The sequence below is a fragment of the Manacus candei genome, unplaced genomic scaffold (genome assembly GCF_025592945.1).
Source record: "Manacus candei isolate 608988 ecotype Guabito, Panama unplaced genomic scaffold, ASM2559294v1 h1tg000127l, whole genome shotgun sequence".
In the NCBI taxonomy this organism is placed as follows: Eukaryota; Metazoa; Chordata; class Aves; order Passeriformes; family Pipridae; genus Manacus; species Manacus candei.
Genome location: NW_026138175.1, coordinates 983,067 through 996,897, shown reverse-complemented (window position 1 = coordinate 996,897; position 13,831 = coordinate 983,067).

Below are 13,831 nucleotides of genomic sequence, written 5' to 3'. Positions count from 1 at the left end.
TTTTGTTCATCAGAAATAGTACCCTAAGTAAATTAAATAAGGAACATAAATACAGTTTTAAAACTAGGCTTAATGCAAATACAAAGAAACTGTAATTCCGTATAATTTGGGAATACAATATCTGTCATGTATAGTGTTTTCTAGGTGAATGATGTGAAACTGCTATCAAACCTTGCATTTCAGTGACAGTCTCTGATCTAATTTCTGTATCTTGATAATGTTTTCGTTGCTCAATAGAATCTAACCACTGCTGACCATAGCACATCATCTAAATGACAAATTTTCCTCTTTCTTATCTGCACATTCTTCTCGAATACATCTTGATTGATTTCTGTTTCTTTGCATTGGTTTCAATTTTCTGTCATTAAGAGAACAGTATAGGCAATGTAATTATTGTCTGTGCTGCTGTTTTCTTTTCACTGTTGTTTTTTTGTGAAGGATTACACTGCAGGCTTTTGTTTGTTTGTTTTGTTATTTGTTTTGCTACTGGCTTCTCACAGCAGGAGAAATGGTAAATGTACTATTTTCTACCATCTCTTCACTGTATTCCCTACCCGAGTTTTCTACTCAGTCTTTCTGAAGAATTCCTTGTTTCATCTCTTAAAAATACATTGATAAATGATGGTTTAAATGTGTTTGCAGTGCATGTCTTAAGTATCTAAATGACCAAAGCGTTAGTCAGGGCTTTTAGACTTCTTCTCTATGTATTGTTTTGGGCAAATATGTTGAGTGAAACTATGAATGCTTTAGTGAAGGGCAATATGCTCAAAGAACATTATCTCTTAGTTTTAAATATATACTGAATACAGCTGGAATATGAGGCTTGTTTAACATAATATTCTAGTTTAGTTATTGTATAACAGAGTAAGAAATCCCAGAGGAATTTTGTTAGGAAGGTAAAATAGAATCAGATACACTCCTTATTATTGCAAAAGTTTCCTTAATCACATTGTTTAAAGTTTGCAATACATTGTAATGCTTTTTAGTGGTTTTTCATTTTCAGCTGTCAGATAATTCCTTTTGCTAACTCTGGATAAATAGTACTCTGAATACTTTTGGTTTTAGTTATGGATGATTTATATATGACCAGACAGCTGATATAATAAAGAAGTATTGTGTTTTCCACTGTGTTGCACTTAGAGGTTCGAATGTGTTAATGCAATTTATTTGATTTGTAATATTTTATAAAAGTTTTTTCAGCTAAAATTCTGTTAGTGATTCTTGTTGTCAAAGGTTATGAAAGGAAATGAAATGTTCTTTGAGCTGTAATGACAGCAGATGGTCACGGTCTAAACTAGAGAAATAGAAATAGTCTCATGGTCTCTTTTTGTTCTTGTTTTCCAGTAAAAACTGTACATTATCAAAAGTCCTTATTATTAGAGGCACTGAAATGCACGTTCTTTTCAATGGGCACGTGTGAGGAAATAAATTTGGAATATTGGTTTGCTATGCAATTTCTAATGATGATTCCCCTTCTCAACTATATTTTCCCTGTTATTCTTTTGTTTACCAGTTTGAAGTTTGATTTGTGTTTGAGTTGGAAGTATTCCGAGAGAAGTGGGTAAGGATCTTGAACAGAGCTATCAGAACGGAAACGAGTATTTAAAAGCAAATATGTAAATAAGTCTAGGTTTTTGTTTGTTTGTTTGTTTTGCTTGCTGGTTTGTTTTTTTGGGGTTTTTTTGAAGGGAGAGAAGCATTGAACCTGGGGCTGATTGGGATCTGTATCCTTTGGTATGGAAAAGTCTTCAAGATTTAAACTTTATCAGCTGTTGTGTTTTTTTTTTTATTCAAAGCAAAGGAAATAAAGTGGCATAGCTAGCTATTAAGATACAGTCAAGCTAAGTGGTATTGGATAAAGGAGTTAATAGAATTGAAGATGAGAACAAAATCTTACCAGTTCTGAGCTACCTAAATTTTTAAAATTTGAAGTTTAACTTTTTAGGAGCCCGTAAGACAGATAATAATGGAAATGGGACAGGCTAATACTGTATTTCAACCATTAATGCCTTCTTGAACCCATTAACTTTTCTAAAAATGCACTGTACTCAGCTAAATTGGATTGTCTGGAGAGGAAAATGTCCAGAACTATCAAGGGACTGTGGACAATCCAGTGTTTAAATGGATCATCTCTACTGTTAAAAAGTGCTAATGGAGAGCATTTGGGTTTTTTCACCCTATGTCTAATTTATATGCTTAGTTCTGTTTCCTTTCCTTTCAGATCAGTCTCCAAAAGCTGGCAGAATGTTTGTCACTTTCTTTCCATGATGATCCTTCATCCATTTTTCCACAACACCGCAATGGAAGCTTAAGTTGAAGTGCTTCCCTAAGTCTTTCTTGGAAGCATTCTTTCCCAAGATCTTGTCCCCTAATCTGTATCTGTTGCTTGAATCCCTTTTTGATACCCATATTTTTACATTTTGTTATATTAGAATACAATAAAATAGAATATAGCATTGGTACTTCTTAAAAAATCCACACCTCTCTTTATGCCTGAATGAATCTCTTCATTGTTAATGACTTTGCCAATACTATAAACAATGGAGAGGGAAAGGAATTGAGCTGACAGAGAGGTGTGTTTATTTAAATAGGTTTGTGCATAAGACTTTTCCCAAAACAGAGATGCTTGAAGAAAAATTATGAAGTTTTCTGTTTTTCTAAAAAGTGTCAGGATCCTCTTGGATTAATGGAATTTTAAGTACTGAAGGTATTATGATTTCTTTTGTATAATAAACTCTGTATAATAAATGTTATCGATCAACCCTGGGATACTGCATTGGGTTTGACAAAGTAGAATTTCTAGAGGTATATCAAGTGAATACTTGAGAATGTAAAAAAAGACAGACTGCTTTTCCTTCAGCAGTATATTTCAGTTATTGATCCTTTTCCTTTAGTGAACATGGCCAATGTTGTTGCATGGAATTTTAATAGAAGTGGCCATAATGCCAAGATAGAAAATGCAGGAAAATGTAAGACCAATTGGAAATCACTGATTATAATTTCTAGTGATTTTTCGGGCCAATCAAAAAGTAGGGCATGATCCTTATTATCTGGCCTGCCCCCCCTTAACCTTACTAGCTGTTGTAAATAATTGCCATTAAAAGAAGTTGCTTCTTTCCAGGGTAAGTCTTTTGAGATAAGATAATTAACATTTTAGTGAATTAGAAGGGGCAGGTTATACTGTGAAAATCTGAGTTACTTGGCTTATATTTAGATGCTTTTTCTTCCCTTGGTTTAAAACTTAGGAGACTGGTGTTTCTGTGCTTCTCTAGCTTAAAATGTTTACAGAAAATGAGTGACCGCTGCATTTTGAAGGCAGAGCATGTCCTTCATTCTAGCTTCTCCCTGTAATGTTCAGTGGCTAAAATAGAATCCTGCTGGAGCCCTGAGTCAGGAGGGCTGACCCAGCAGAGCGGTGTGTGTGACACATAATGAAAGGTTGAACTGCCTGTCTCTGAGGTGGCGTAGCAGATCAAATCACAGAGGATCAGGCGGAGATGTGTTGCCTTGCTCTGAGTGACAGAAGTTAATAATTAGTGACAATGATTGACAGATACACTCCATCTGCCGCTCTGACGCCCAGGAGCACTTATTCCACAACTGTCTGCAGGCACAATGAACTCCTCTGGGAGAGAGGGATGGGCTGTGATTGACAGCTGCCTCCAAGAGAGACAGGCCACTGACAGGAAAGTCACTGTCAGCAGAAGTGTTGAAGTCTCCCCCTGTTCCCTGGAAGTTTCACTCACTGTATACATTTATTCTCTTTCATTTATCATGTCAGGTGGGGTTTTAAATATATTATTAGCCAGTCATTTTCTTAACTGCAGGGGTTTTTTTCTGGTAGTAATGTAGAGATTCACACACAGTGAGACAACTTCACGTATCTGTGGCTGAATGATACACTGTAGACCAGTGGAATGACATAGCTATATCTAATTAATCTGTCTTTTTATTTGTTGGGAAAGAAGAAATATTGCATTGCTTTCTCTGTATATTGATATTTTGAGGGTTCATGTAACAATGTTGCACTTTTTATATTTCCAAATGCAGAAAAAATATTTGGAAATGTCTTATAAGTCTGTGGTATTATCCCTTCAGATTTGCAATATTGTAGTAGAAATGTAGGTTGTTTTTGACAGAGATAGTAATCTGTGGTTCCTAGATTTTAATAACATGTAGTAAACTGATAACTATGAATTCTAATGTAAAATTGTACTTAAAACAACTTTATCCTGCATTCTGTAAGATAGATGCATGTAAGAAAATGTGTTGTAGCATGCTTAACATGTTCATTTCATCACTGTACCTAATTATAGATTATTTGTTCTGTGAAAATAAATGAAAATAGCGTTAATTTTTTGGGGTCTCATTTCTTAGCATAATAGTAGCAGCCTTCAAGGTCTGGGAAGATTTAGGAATATAATTCCTTTTAGTTTTTGTTTTGTTTTATTTTCTTCTAAGCCACATTAGAATAATCAGAATATGTTTATCCAAACCCTACATAAAATTGCAGATGCAGAACATTAGACACCAGGCCATTTCCATTTAACAGGAAGTAGCTGTTACTCTACCATGCATATAAAAAGAAGTTCTGTGTTCCATTCATAATTGCCAACTATCTTCTGTCTAGCAAATGGGACCACATAAAAGAATAGAGTTGCTGCTCCAACAAACTCCCACAGATGCTCTAGTAGTTCTTCATAGTGTATGTTTCTTTTATTTTAAGGATGATATTTTTGCACTGGTTTGTGATGCTCTACAGTGAGGTCTTTTGTTAATCAAATATTGTATCCTATGTAGAGGAGATCTATGTCAAATTTTGTTGCTGTTTCCTTTCTTATTTTGAACCCCTCTCCACGTTTTATGGAGCTATACATTTTGGATTGCCTGGCTAGATAGAAAGCTATCAAATGTAGAATGAACAAAACACTGGAACAGATCTTGTCTTTGCTTGTTTTCACAATAACCCTTATTATGTTTTATAGTGATAGATACAATGCTTAAAATTTGAGTTTGCTTTTTTTTAATTTAATGAATTTGTATTGTTTTTAAGTGATCAGCTGATCTTCATGTACAGTTTGTGTATTGTGATAGCTAAAGAAATTGGATGGGATTCAATCAGAATAGAAAGTTTGTCTGTAGGGAGGCTGGATAACTTCCATCTTCTCGTTACTGTTCTCTTGCTGTATGGTGGTGCTGAAATCTCTGCTGCTGCTCCTGTCAGTCCAGGAAGGAAATACATAGTAGTCTAAAGAACCTACCAGGTTCATTGAAACTGTTCCATATGGAAGAGCCACCCCACCACAAAGCTCGAGGTAGAGTGTTCCAAGATCTCTGTGCTCCCTGTTGGTGGGCATTCATTTACTGTGGATTTAAGCATCTCCAAATTGTATTTTAGAATAGTTTCTGTACAAAATATGTGTGGAGATATTAATGTGTTCGAATACTGTTGCAGTATTGTCAAATGCCAATTATAACAATGAAAGGCTTTTTGTTCATACCCGATTTTATGGTTTGCAGTTTTCCTCTGAAAAGTCTTTTCCATTACTGGTTCCTCTAGTTCTGATTACTTTCGATAAAATGAAGAGTGAGTTGACTGACCCTTTTACTATGTGGTTCTTTAGAGTTAAAGCTTAAGGAAATTAGGCACACTATTACTTGAAAAGTAAGATTAGGCTTTTGAGGGTTCAAATGTTAGTCAAATTACAGCATAGCTTGACACGGTTTTGAAGTATATTTTCCAAAGAAACCAGTTTAAAATTACTTTTGAGTTGTTTTATGTGTGTAAATTAAACAGTTTGATAGAATCACAGTTTCTGACATTTCTGCATAGTTATGGGAGTGATCTGTTATACAATGACACTTATTTGGTCTATGTTTATAACAATGCTACTTTTTTAGCAAAAATGCAAGTGAATCAGAGGCAAAACTAAATAATTTGCCTAAGTTCTATAATTTTTTCTTTCTAAAATCTTGTTTACATCTTACCTAGTTTTGGATTTATTGTCAAAAAAGTTTGTTCATGTTTTTTTCTCTTGCTTATTTAGCTGATTGTGTGAGATTTTTCACCATCTTTGAAAATCATATCATCTAGGTCTTTAATTTTCTAACCTGTTGCAAAAGATTTGCACAAGCTTTTCTATCAGCTGATTTTTATTATTCATATGTTAGAAGGCAGAGGCTGCCATGCTATTTGACAGAATCATTAATTTTGAGAAGCCTGTCTTGGCAGCGTTCATGAATATTCTTTTTTGTTTGTTTTTAATTTGAATCCTGTACGAAAGGACTTATACCCAAGAGTAGCTAAGTTCTGAGCAAGTCAATATGTGAGCAGATAGTCCTCTCTTCTTACTGGTGATACCTAGTTCTGAGTGCCCTAAGCTCTTCTTTCCATCATTTAACTACTAATAGGCTGTGGCAGAAGAGTTTTATGATCAAATGCAAGGAACCCATATATTGATTTGCTGCCAAAAGATGGGCAATTATTGAGTTTACAGTGTAGAGTTGACTTCAATGGGGGAAACAAATTGAATGTTTTCTCTCTCTTTAGCTGTTAGTTTTTGGGGGGCTGTCTTTTCTTTCTTTTTGTTTGTTTGGTTTTGTTTTGTTGGGTTTTGTTTTGTTGGGTTTTTATTAAATGAAATTGGATAGAGCTTTGGATCTTAATTCTTCTGCTGAATTTGTTTGCAGTTAATTAACCAGATGAAAGCAATCACTGGGCAGGGAGGCATGACTACTGTTATTTATGAAACTCAAAAACTCTATTGAAAGGAAAGACATCATTGTCACACTTCCTCTGCCCTTCTGATATGGCTCCATTTACTTCCAAACTTAAAACAGCTTACACTTGAATATCTGCGCTGGATTCCTCTGAGTTGCTCTTGCTTTACGCTGTGGTAAGTAGCAGAATCTAATACTGTTTCTCTATATTTTGTGCTCTGAAGGTATCAATAAGATATAAACACTTATTAATGTATTTTTTCCCTTTTAGTGGTAGCAATTTTAAATAATTGCTGACAAAAAAAGAAAAAAAATCCCAGCATGTTTTTATACGTTTCTTAGTGAATGGTTTTGACTAAAGCATTTACTCAAATTTCCTTAGAGCTACCAAGCATAATAGAGATCTCCCTTGAGGGATCAGGAATGCTGTACTGCTTTCTCCTGGTTGCTTTTTCAGAATAAGTCTTGCACCATATGCCATTAGAACCGTGGTGAGAAAATTCTTTCTTATGTAACATGAGTGTTCTACAGTACCAACGGGTAATGACTTTTTTGATTACCGTAAACATCAAGGAAGTACATATCTAAAGGGTAGAAGTGACTGCTGGCATTTGAAAAGAGCTTCCATGGTTCAACTTCTTGGTTATTCTTTTGTTTTGTTTTAGGAATGTTTTGTCAGTCATCAGGCTCCGGTTATTTTAAGTAATGGTAGATATAAGTGCACAATTGCTGTCATCCAGCTCTGGAAAATAGCACTTGAGAGTCTCCCTGCTTACCTTCCAAGTCATTATTTAGGTAAATGAATAAGAAAATTCAATGTTACTGTAGAGAAATAAAGTTCAGCATACAAAGTTATTTCAGTTACTGCAAAATTTATAAGAAAAAGCTCTTATGCAATATAATAGTATAATATTTGCAGATCTGTTGTGTCTATTTTAAGGGGGAAAATCACATTACCCTGTCATTAAACTGTGTTGATTTTCCAGAATGTTCTATTTTGAAATGTCAATGGTCAGTTCACGTGTCTTTTCCATTTCAAATCTTTCCTTGATTCACAATTTGAATTAAAGATCTGGAAAGAACAAGGCCAACTGAGAGAGCTGCTTTGATCAAGCTGAAGGGCAGAGACTACAACTTGGAGACTGAAGCTTTGGGCTCTTTGAACACACACTTTCAGTCTGAGGCTTCATTTGTAAAGTTCACTGTCCATGCCTGTTAGCAGTGAAAGTCAAGTCTTGTTGAGTGTCTGTTTGCTAACACAGCAGGAGGTACATCAGTTGTCTGAGTAGGGCTGCTGTCGGTTCAGCTGACATGTACAAGAAGCAGCATGCCTTGCAGAAATGTGTGTGTGATAACTATACAGTGAACAAAATATTCTTAAGGCATTAGGAAACTGAACATATCTCAACTGTGTTATACTTCATCTTTGCAATTCAAAATGACACATTTTTATAAGTTCAACAGTCATAATGGAATACATGTGTCTGGCCCTGTGAACATAACCCTTTAAAACCCCTTAAGTTTTATGGACTGCTTTGCAGCACAGACCTCTATAGAGACACTTTTGAAGGAGAGGAGGAAAAACCCCTGCTCTGCTAAAGCGTGGTTAGAAGGAAGCTCCCCCCCTGCTATGTTTGACTGACAGAACTTGAAGTACTTAGTGAAATGAATAAATATCAACTGAGAGGGTTTTTTCCATCTTCATAATTTTGTTTCCTTCTCTTTTTTTGTTTACGCGTCCGTTCTAGTGTGTGCTATCTCAGCATTATTATTACTTCTGAGTTGGTGTCCTTACCAGCAAGCTGTAATCTTTGTCTCATCATTAGCAGCCTACTGTGAATCTGTTCTTCAGCTAATGGCTTTTGGTTCAGTAATGTACATTTCCTCAGTAATACTTTCCCCTTGGAGTGTTACTTTCTCCTCCTTAGTGTTGTACAATAATTAACTCTTTTGGCCAGTATGCTGAGATCACCTCAAATGCTACACATAAGCCCCTCAGGGATATGAGGAAACAGATGCTACCAGCACTTTATCATTTAATTATGATTACAGATGTTTTTGCACTCAGGAGACTTGCCTATCTTGGCAGTACATTTCCCACCCAGTCAGTCAACAGAATGTGAAATATGTTTCTGGGTTGCTTTTGCAATACAATGTTGAGTTACCTCCCAATAGGAAGAAGCAGATCAGGTAGTTTTTTCTACAGTCAGAGCAGTGTTAAATTACCTAACTCTGTGTTGAATTGATTTCCTAAATTATTATTATTATTGTTGTTGTTCTTCTTCTTCTTCTTTTTCTTATTATTATTTTAAAGTCCCAAGTTACGTGAGGGTGAATCTATAAAAATATAGCTATAGCATTTATATATTTTGGGGAGGTGAGTGATAGCTTGGTTCATCCCTTGCATGATTTTTCTCCTCTGATTTTGTCCCTTTAAAACACATTTAAATGTTGTTCTTAACATTGGTCTGTGCCTTTAGATCGTTTTCTCAAATTAAGTTTAATGAATTGTTTCATGTGGAGAGTGGAAATAAACCCATGGTAAGGAAAATCACTATAATAGTGAACATATGAAATGGCTCAGTATAAATTGAGAGGCAGCCAGACAAGTGGACCAGCTTCACCATACTTTGCCCTTCTAAAATGTGTATGTGGTGAAGCTGTTTCCAGTCTCATTTCTTCAAGATACTAAGTATTGATTTGAAAAGCATTTAAGAATTAGTGGAATTTCATTCTTCGCTAGCTTGAGGTGCCAAACAGTATTGTATCTATGCTTCACTTGTCAAGGTAGGGTTTCAGAAAATGAGAACTCTGCTGAGGAGGATCAGCTCTGTGGGTGGATCTACGGCAGAAATCAACTTCCATTCTTCACTGACCTGCCATGATGTGTGATCACATGGTAATGTTTGCACTTTGTTGTTTCATCCACGAGAAAACATTAAGAGAATAGGAATGATTAGAACAACACTAAATGGTCTGAAAAGAATGTAGACCTATTCTTTAATGCATTAATACTAATACTAGCTAGCTTATTGCTTTTGTATATTTGTATAACTTTTTATGAAGATACAGTTTCTAAAGATAACTTACAGGCACATTGCTTTTACGAAAATCGTTTTTTTTCATGTTTACTGATGCTATGTTAGATTTTCATTGAAGAGAAGGATTTTCAGTTTTGGTTGTATAATTTCAAGTATTATATTTGGAAGTAAAGCAGATAGTTCACATAGAGTCATTAAGTTTTGCTTAAGACAATTTAGAAATTCAGAAGTATCTGAGCAGTTAGTGCTTTTGCTTGGCTTGCTTATAGCTGGAGGGGTTTAGGGACAGATCGAAAGGTTTTAGGGACAGATGCTGCGGTCTACAAATATTTAGAATTTTTAAAAAATATTTTGTGAGGATTTTTGGTAACTCTTCACATCACAACAAAAATGTTCCTGATCCAAGGTGTATTTTCTTCAAATGCTTATATTTGCAAAAAGTACATGGCTGCATAATAGAATCAGTTGTGAAATCTGTAGCCTCTCAACTCTGTCTCAGGAAGGAATCACTTTCAGACTAATGTTTTTTATTGATCAGAATGAGAGTAAAAGAATAATAATTTATTTACCTAGTCAGATGAATTGGGAATGCCTATTAAAATCCCCTGTGTTTTCAGGTAAGACACGTTAGATTTTTCTGTGAGATGAAAGGGACAGGGTCTGCAGCAAAGCTGCTCTAATTGAAAATAAAGATGCACATGAATCACATCAAAGACACCTCCCCTATTGTTAGCTTTCCCACGCAGGGAAAGATTGTCTCACTGAAAACAGGAAAAGCACACTGTTTACCTAAGAGGAGCCTGATTTATAGTGTACAACGGCTGCCATGTTTATATCTCCTTGGGTTCTTCTGCCACACAAGAACACTTCAGCCGTCGTGTGATGGCACCTCTGAAAGTGTGTTCCCTTGAAAAAGAACACACTGTGATTGCCCTTGTTCAGTTTCCATTCAGTTTTCTTGTCTAATTAAGTGGTTACAGATAGATCATAAACCAACATAACTCTGTCTGCAAAATTGGCTTCACAGTTATGTTAAGCTGTGCATTAATTAGAAGCATTGTCATACTGACAATATATATTGTCATTCAATCCTTGTTCTTGTGGGACTTTCGTATTTCCAATCATTAGGCCAATGTTTGACTGCCAGGGATATTTTTACATAAGCTATATGAAAGTAATTGTGTATTAATTATTACAGATTTTTGGAAAGGGCAGAGTGTTTATATATGAAAAACATTCTTTGACTGGGAAACAGAAATCTAAATGACATCTGATGTTGGTTTTTTCATTGTTGTTGTGTTTCTGATTGGTTGATTAGTTTTGTCCCTTAAACTCTCTTGGTACAGCTGTCAAAGGCAAGTGCATGGCTCTATTATTCTTCATTAGTATGTCAATGCAGGCTAGAAATTTGGAACTACACAGAAAAACAGTGATGTTCCCAACGTTATGTGAACTAACCAGTTGTTAATGAGCTCACGAGGCTTCTCGAAGACAAAACCATCACCATTTTGATGTTTATAATAGACAAGCTTTGTGTTATTTAGCAGATAAGATTTCTGGTATTCTGGATTTCTGTTTGTTGAACCCCTGTAATATTGGGATGTTAAGCTATTTTAAGAACTAGTAGATTTCATGATGTTCCTTCCATCTTTCTGCCTTTACTGTACAAATATTTTAGTTCTGGTTGAGTGACTTAAAAGCTGTAAAAGTAGACTTTACTAATTAAAAAAATAATTCTTTTCACCAGCCCTTTTAATCAAGAAGAGACATCTGAAGTGCCTGGTTATGGTTCCGATTTCATTTGCAAGTCATCGGCCCTGCTTCATTCAATATAAACTGTAATGTAGAGGTCATGGAGATGAAATAACATATTTAAAAATTATAATGATGCAGATAGAACAGTAGGATTATATCACATTTCTGCAATCTAAATTTTTTGACTAATGTAATGAATCGGGAATTGTTTTTGTTAGAAGATAGAGGTCTTTGACCTTTCTTAGACTTGATTAACTGAGATGGTAATTTTGAAATTGACGGGACTAGTATTTAATTTCTTCCAGTGTTTTGTTTATAATTAAATGCTAACACTTCTAATGACAATTTTAATCAGCCCAATCTAAAAATTTCTTATTGTACTTTTTCAACCATATTTGAAATACTGGTACTTGTGGTGCCAGAAATTGCCTATTTTATTTTGGTATTTGTGGACCTAATTGTTTTGTTGTTGAATGAGACTTTGCCAAAGGCCAAAATTAAGAGGGAGGGTGAAAAATGAAGATTCTAAGCTTTGATTAGAAGAGCTTACTTCATATTGGCAGGCAGAATGTTCGAAATTGCATCCCTGAAAGCAGTGTCCATACTATTGGCTGCTTTCTAATTGTACCAAACCTTTTGGAACATGACAGATGTGGTTTGTTAAAAATGAGTATACATCGATAGCACGCAGGATGTGTGTGAATAGTTCCTATTCTCAAAACACATAGATATGAACAGTGGGATTCAATTACTCCAGTGCCAGACCCTAGTAGAGTTTTAGGTGCTGCCAGTGGCAGGTCCTTCTCCAGAAGGATATGGCTCTCTTCCATCCTGTATTACATGTGCTTACTGAGAGGGTCTGAAAAGTTCAGAGCTTAGACTGCGTAGTATCAGAAGTTAGTTACTTTTTCATGGTGACCATCTTGTTTTTATGCTGTTACCTGCTCAAGCTGATATACCCTAATGACGTTTCCTAGGTAATGCTTTAATTCCCCTGAAATTGCCTGAATGCAAATGTCTGTTGCAGCTTCATAGTCAGGTGCACTTTTCTGTGACATCCTTGGGGTGATTGTGAAGGAGCAGTGTGCCAGTTCTGGATTGGGTGCAATGTGCTTCTGATTCCAGGGTGGTCGTGTCATCTTGCCTGGTGTTCTTGTTTGTTGAGAGCCTGAACCAGAAGGAGGTTGAGAGATGCTGTTGGACCAGTTGCATGCTGTGGTTCAATGCAGGCTGGTTTCACCTCCTCACCTCCCTCATAAGTATGCATTGACTGAAGTTAAGTGTGCCCTCACAGCTCTCCTGGAGGAGCCACCCGCTCACCTCTGCTCCAGCTTCAGTCACCCCTCCTTGGCTGGGAGGGAAGTTGTTAAAAAGAACGTTTCTCCCTCTGCCATTACAATCCACTTAGTGACATAAGAAATGTCACTCATGATGATTAACATTTTAAAGCAGTAAATCTTGAAGGTCAGTCTGAAACAGAGGACAGGGAGTGCTCGTGGCTTTCCTTCCCTGCCTGCTTCCCAAGAGGAAATGAATTGCACAAAATAGTGTTGGCAGGGTAATAATGACACCTTGCTTTTCCATTATTTTCCGTCAATAAAAAGGGTAAAAATTATTTGAGACACATTTCATGTAAATATAAAATAAATAAACAATTATATTTATGCACTATATATATATACACACTACATATATATATGCACTACTTTGACTTATTACTGTATTCTCAGAAAAGAGTGCTGGTGCTTAAATCAATGCACTGTCTTCTAAGAATGTCAGATTGCTCTGTAGAACTCATTAATTATACTATTGGAATGATACAGTAAACATGAAGAAAACTCAGTGCATAGGAACAGGGGATTTTTTTTTTAATAGCAAAAAATGCCCCCTCTGTAGAACCCCCATATTACAGAAGTCCTCCCTTACAGCACAAATCTTGCTGCCTCCCCTACTCCCCCAGGTTTCTTGCTAAGTGCATTCTGATACCACATTGAAACATAAAATAGGTAGAATCAAGCAGCCACCAACTATTTATATGCTAATATATATCCTCCAAGCTGAAGTAGGCACCTAAAGCCTATTGCTGTTACTAATGATGGCTATGCTCTAACCTCTATGGAAAAAAGAAAAGTATTTTTCCTTCCAAAAACAACTCAGTTTCTGTAAGATGAAATGTAATTATCTGTTATCAGATGTCCTTTAAAAATGGAAGGCCTATTTAAGCTGCTAAAAATATTGAAGGCCTAATTCCACCATAATAGCATTTTAATTTCAGCAAATCACAGCTCTATTGTTACAGGACATTTTGCTGTAGG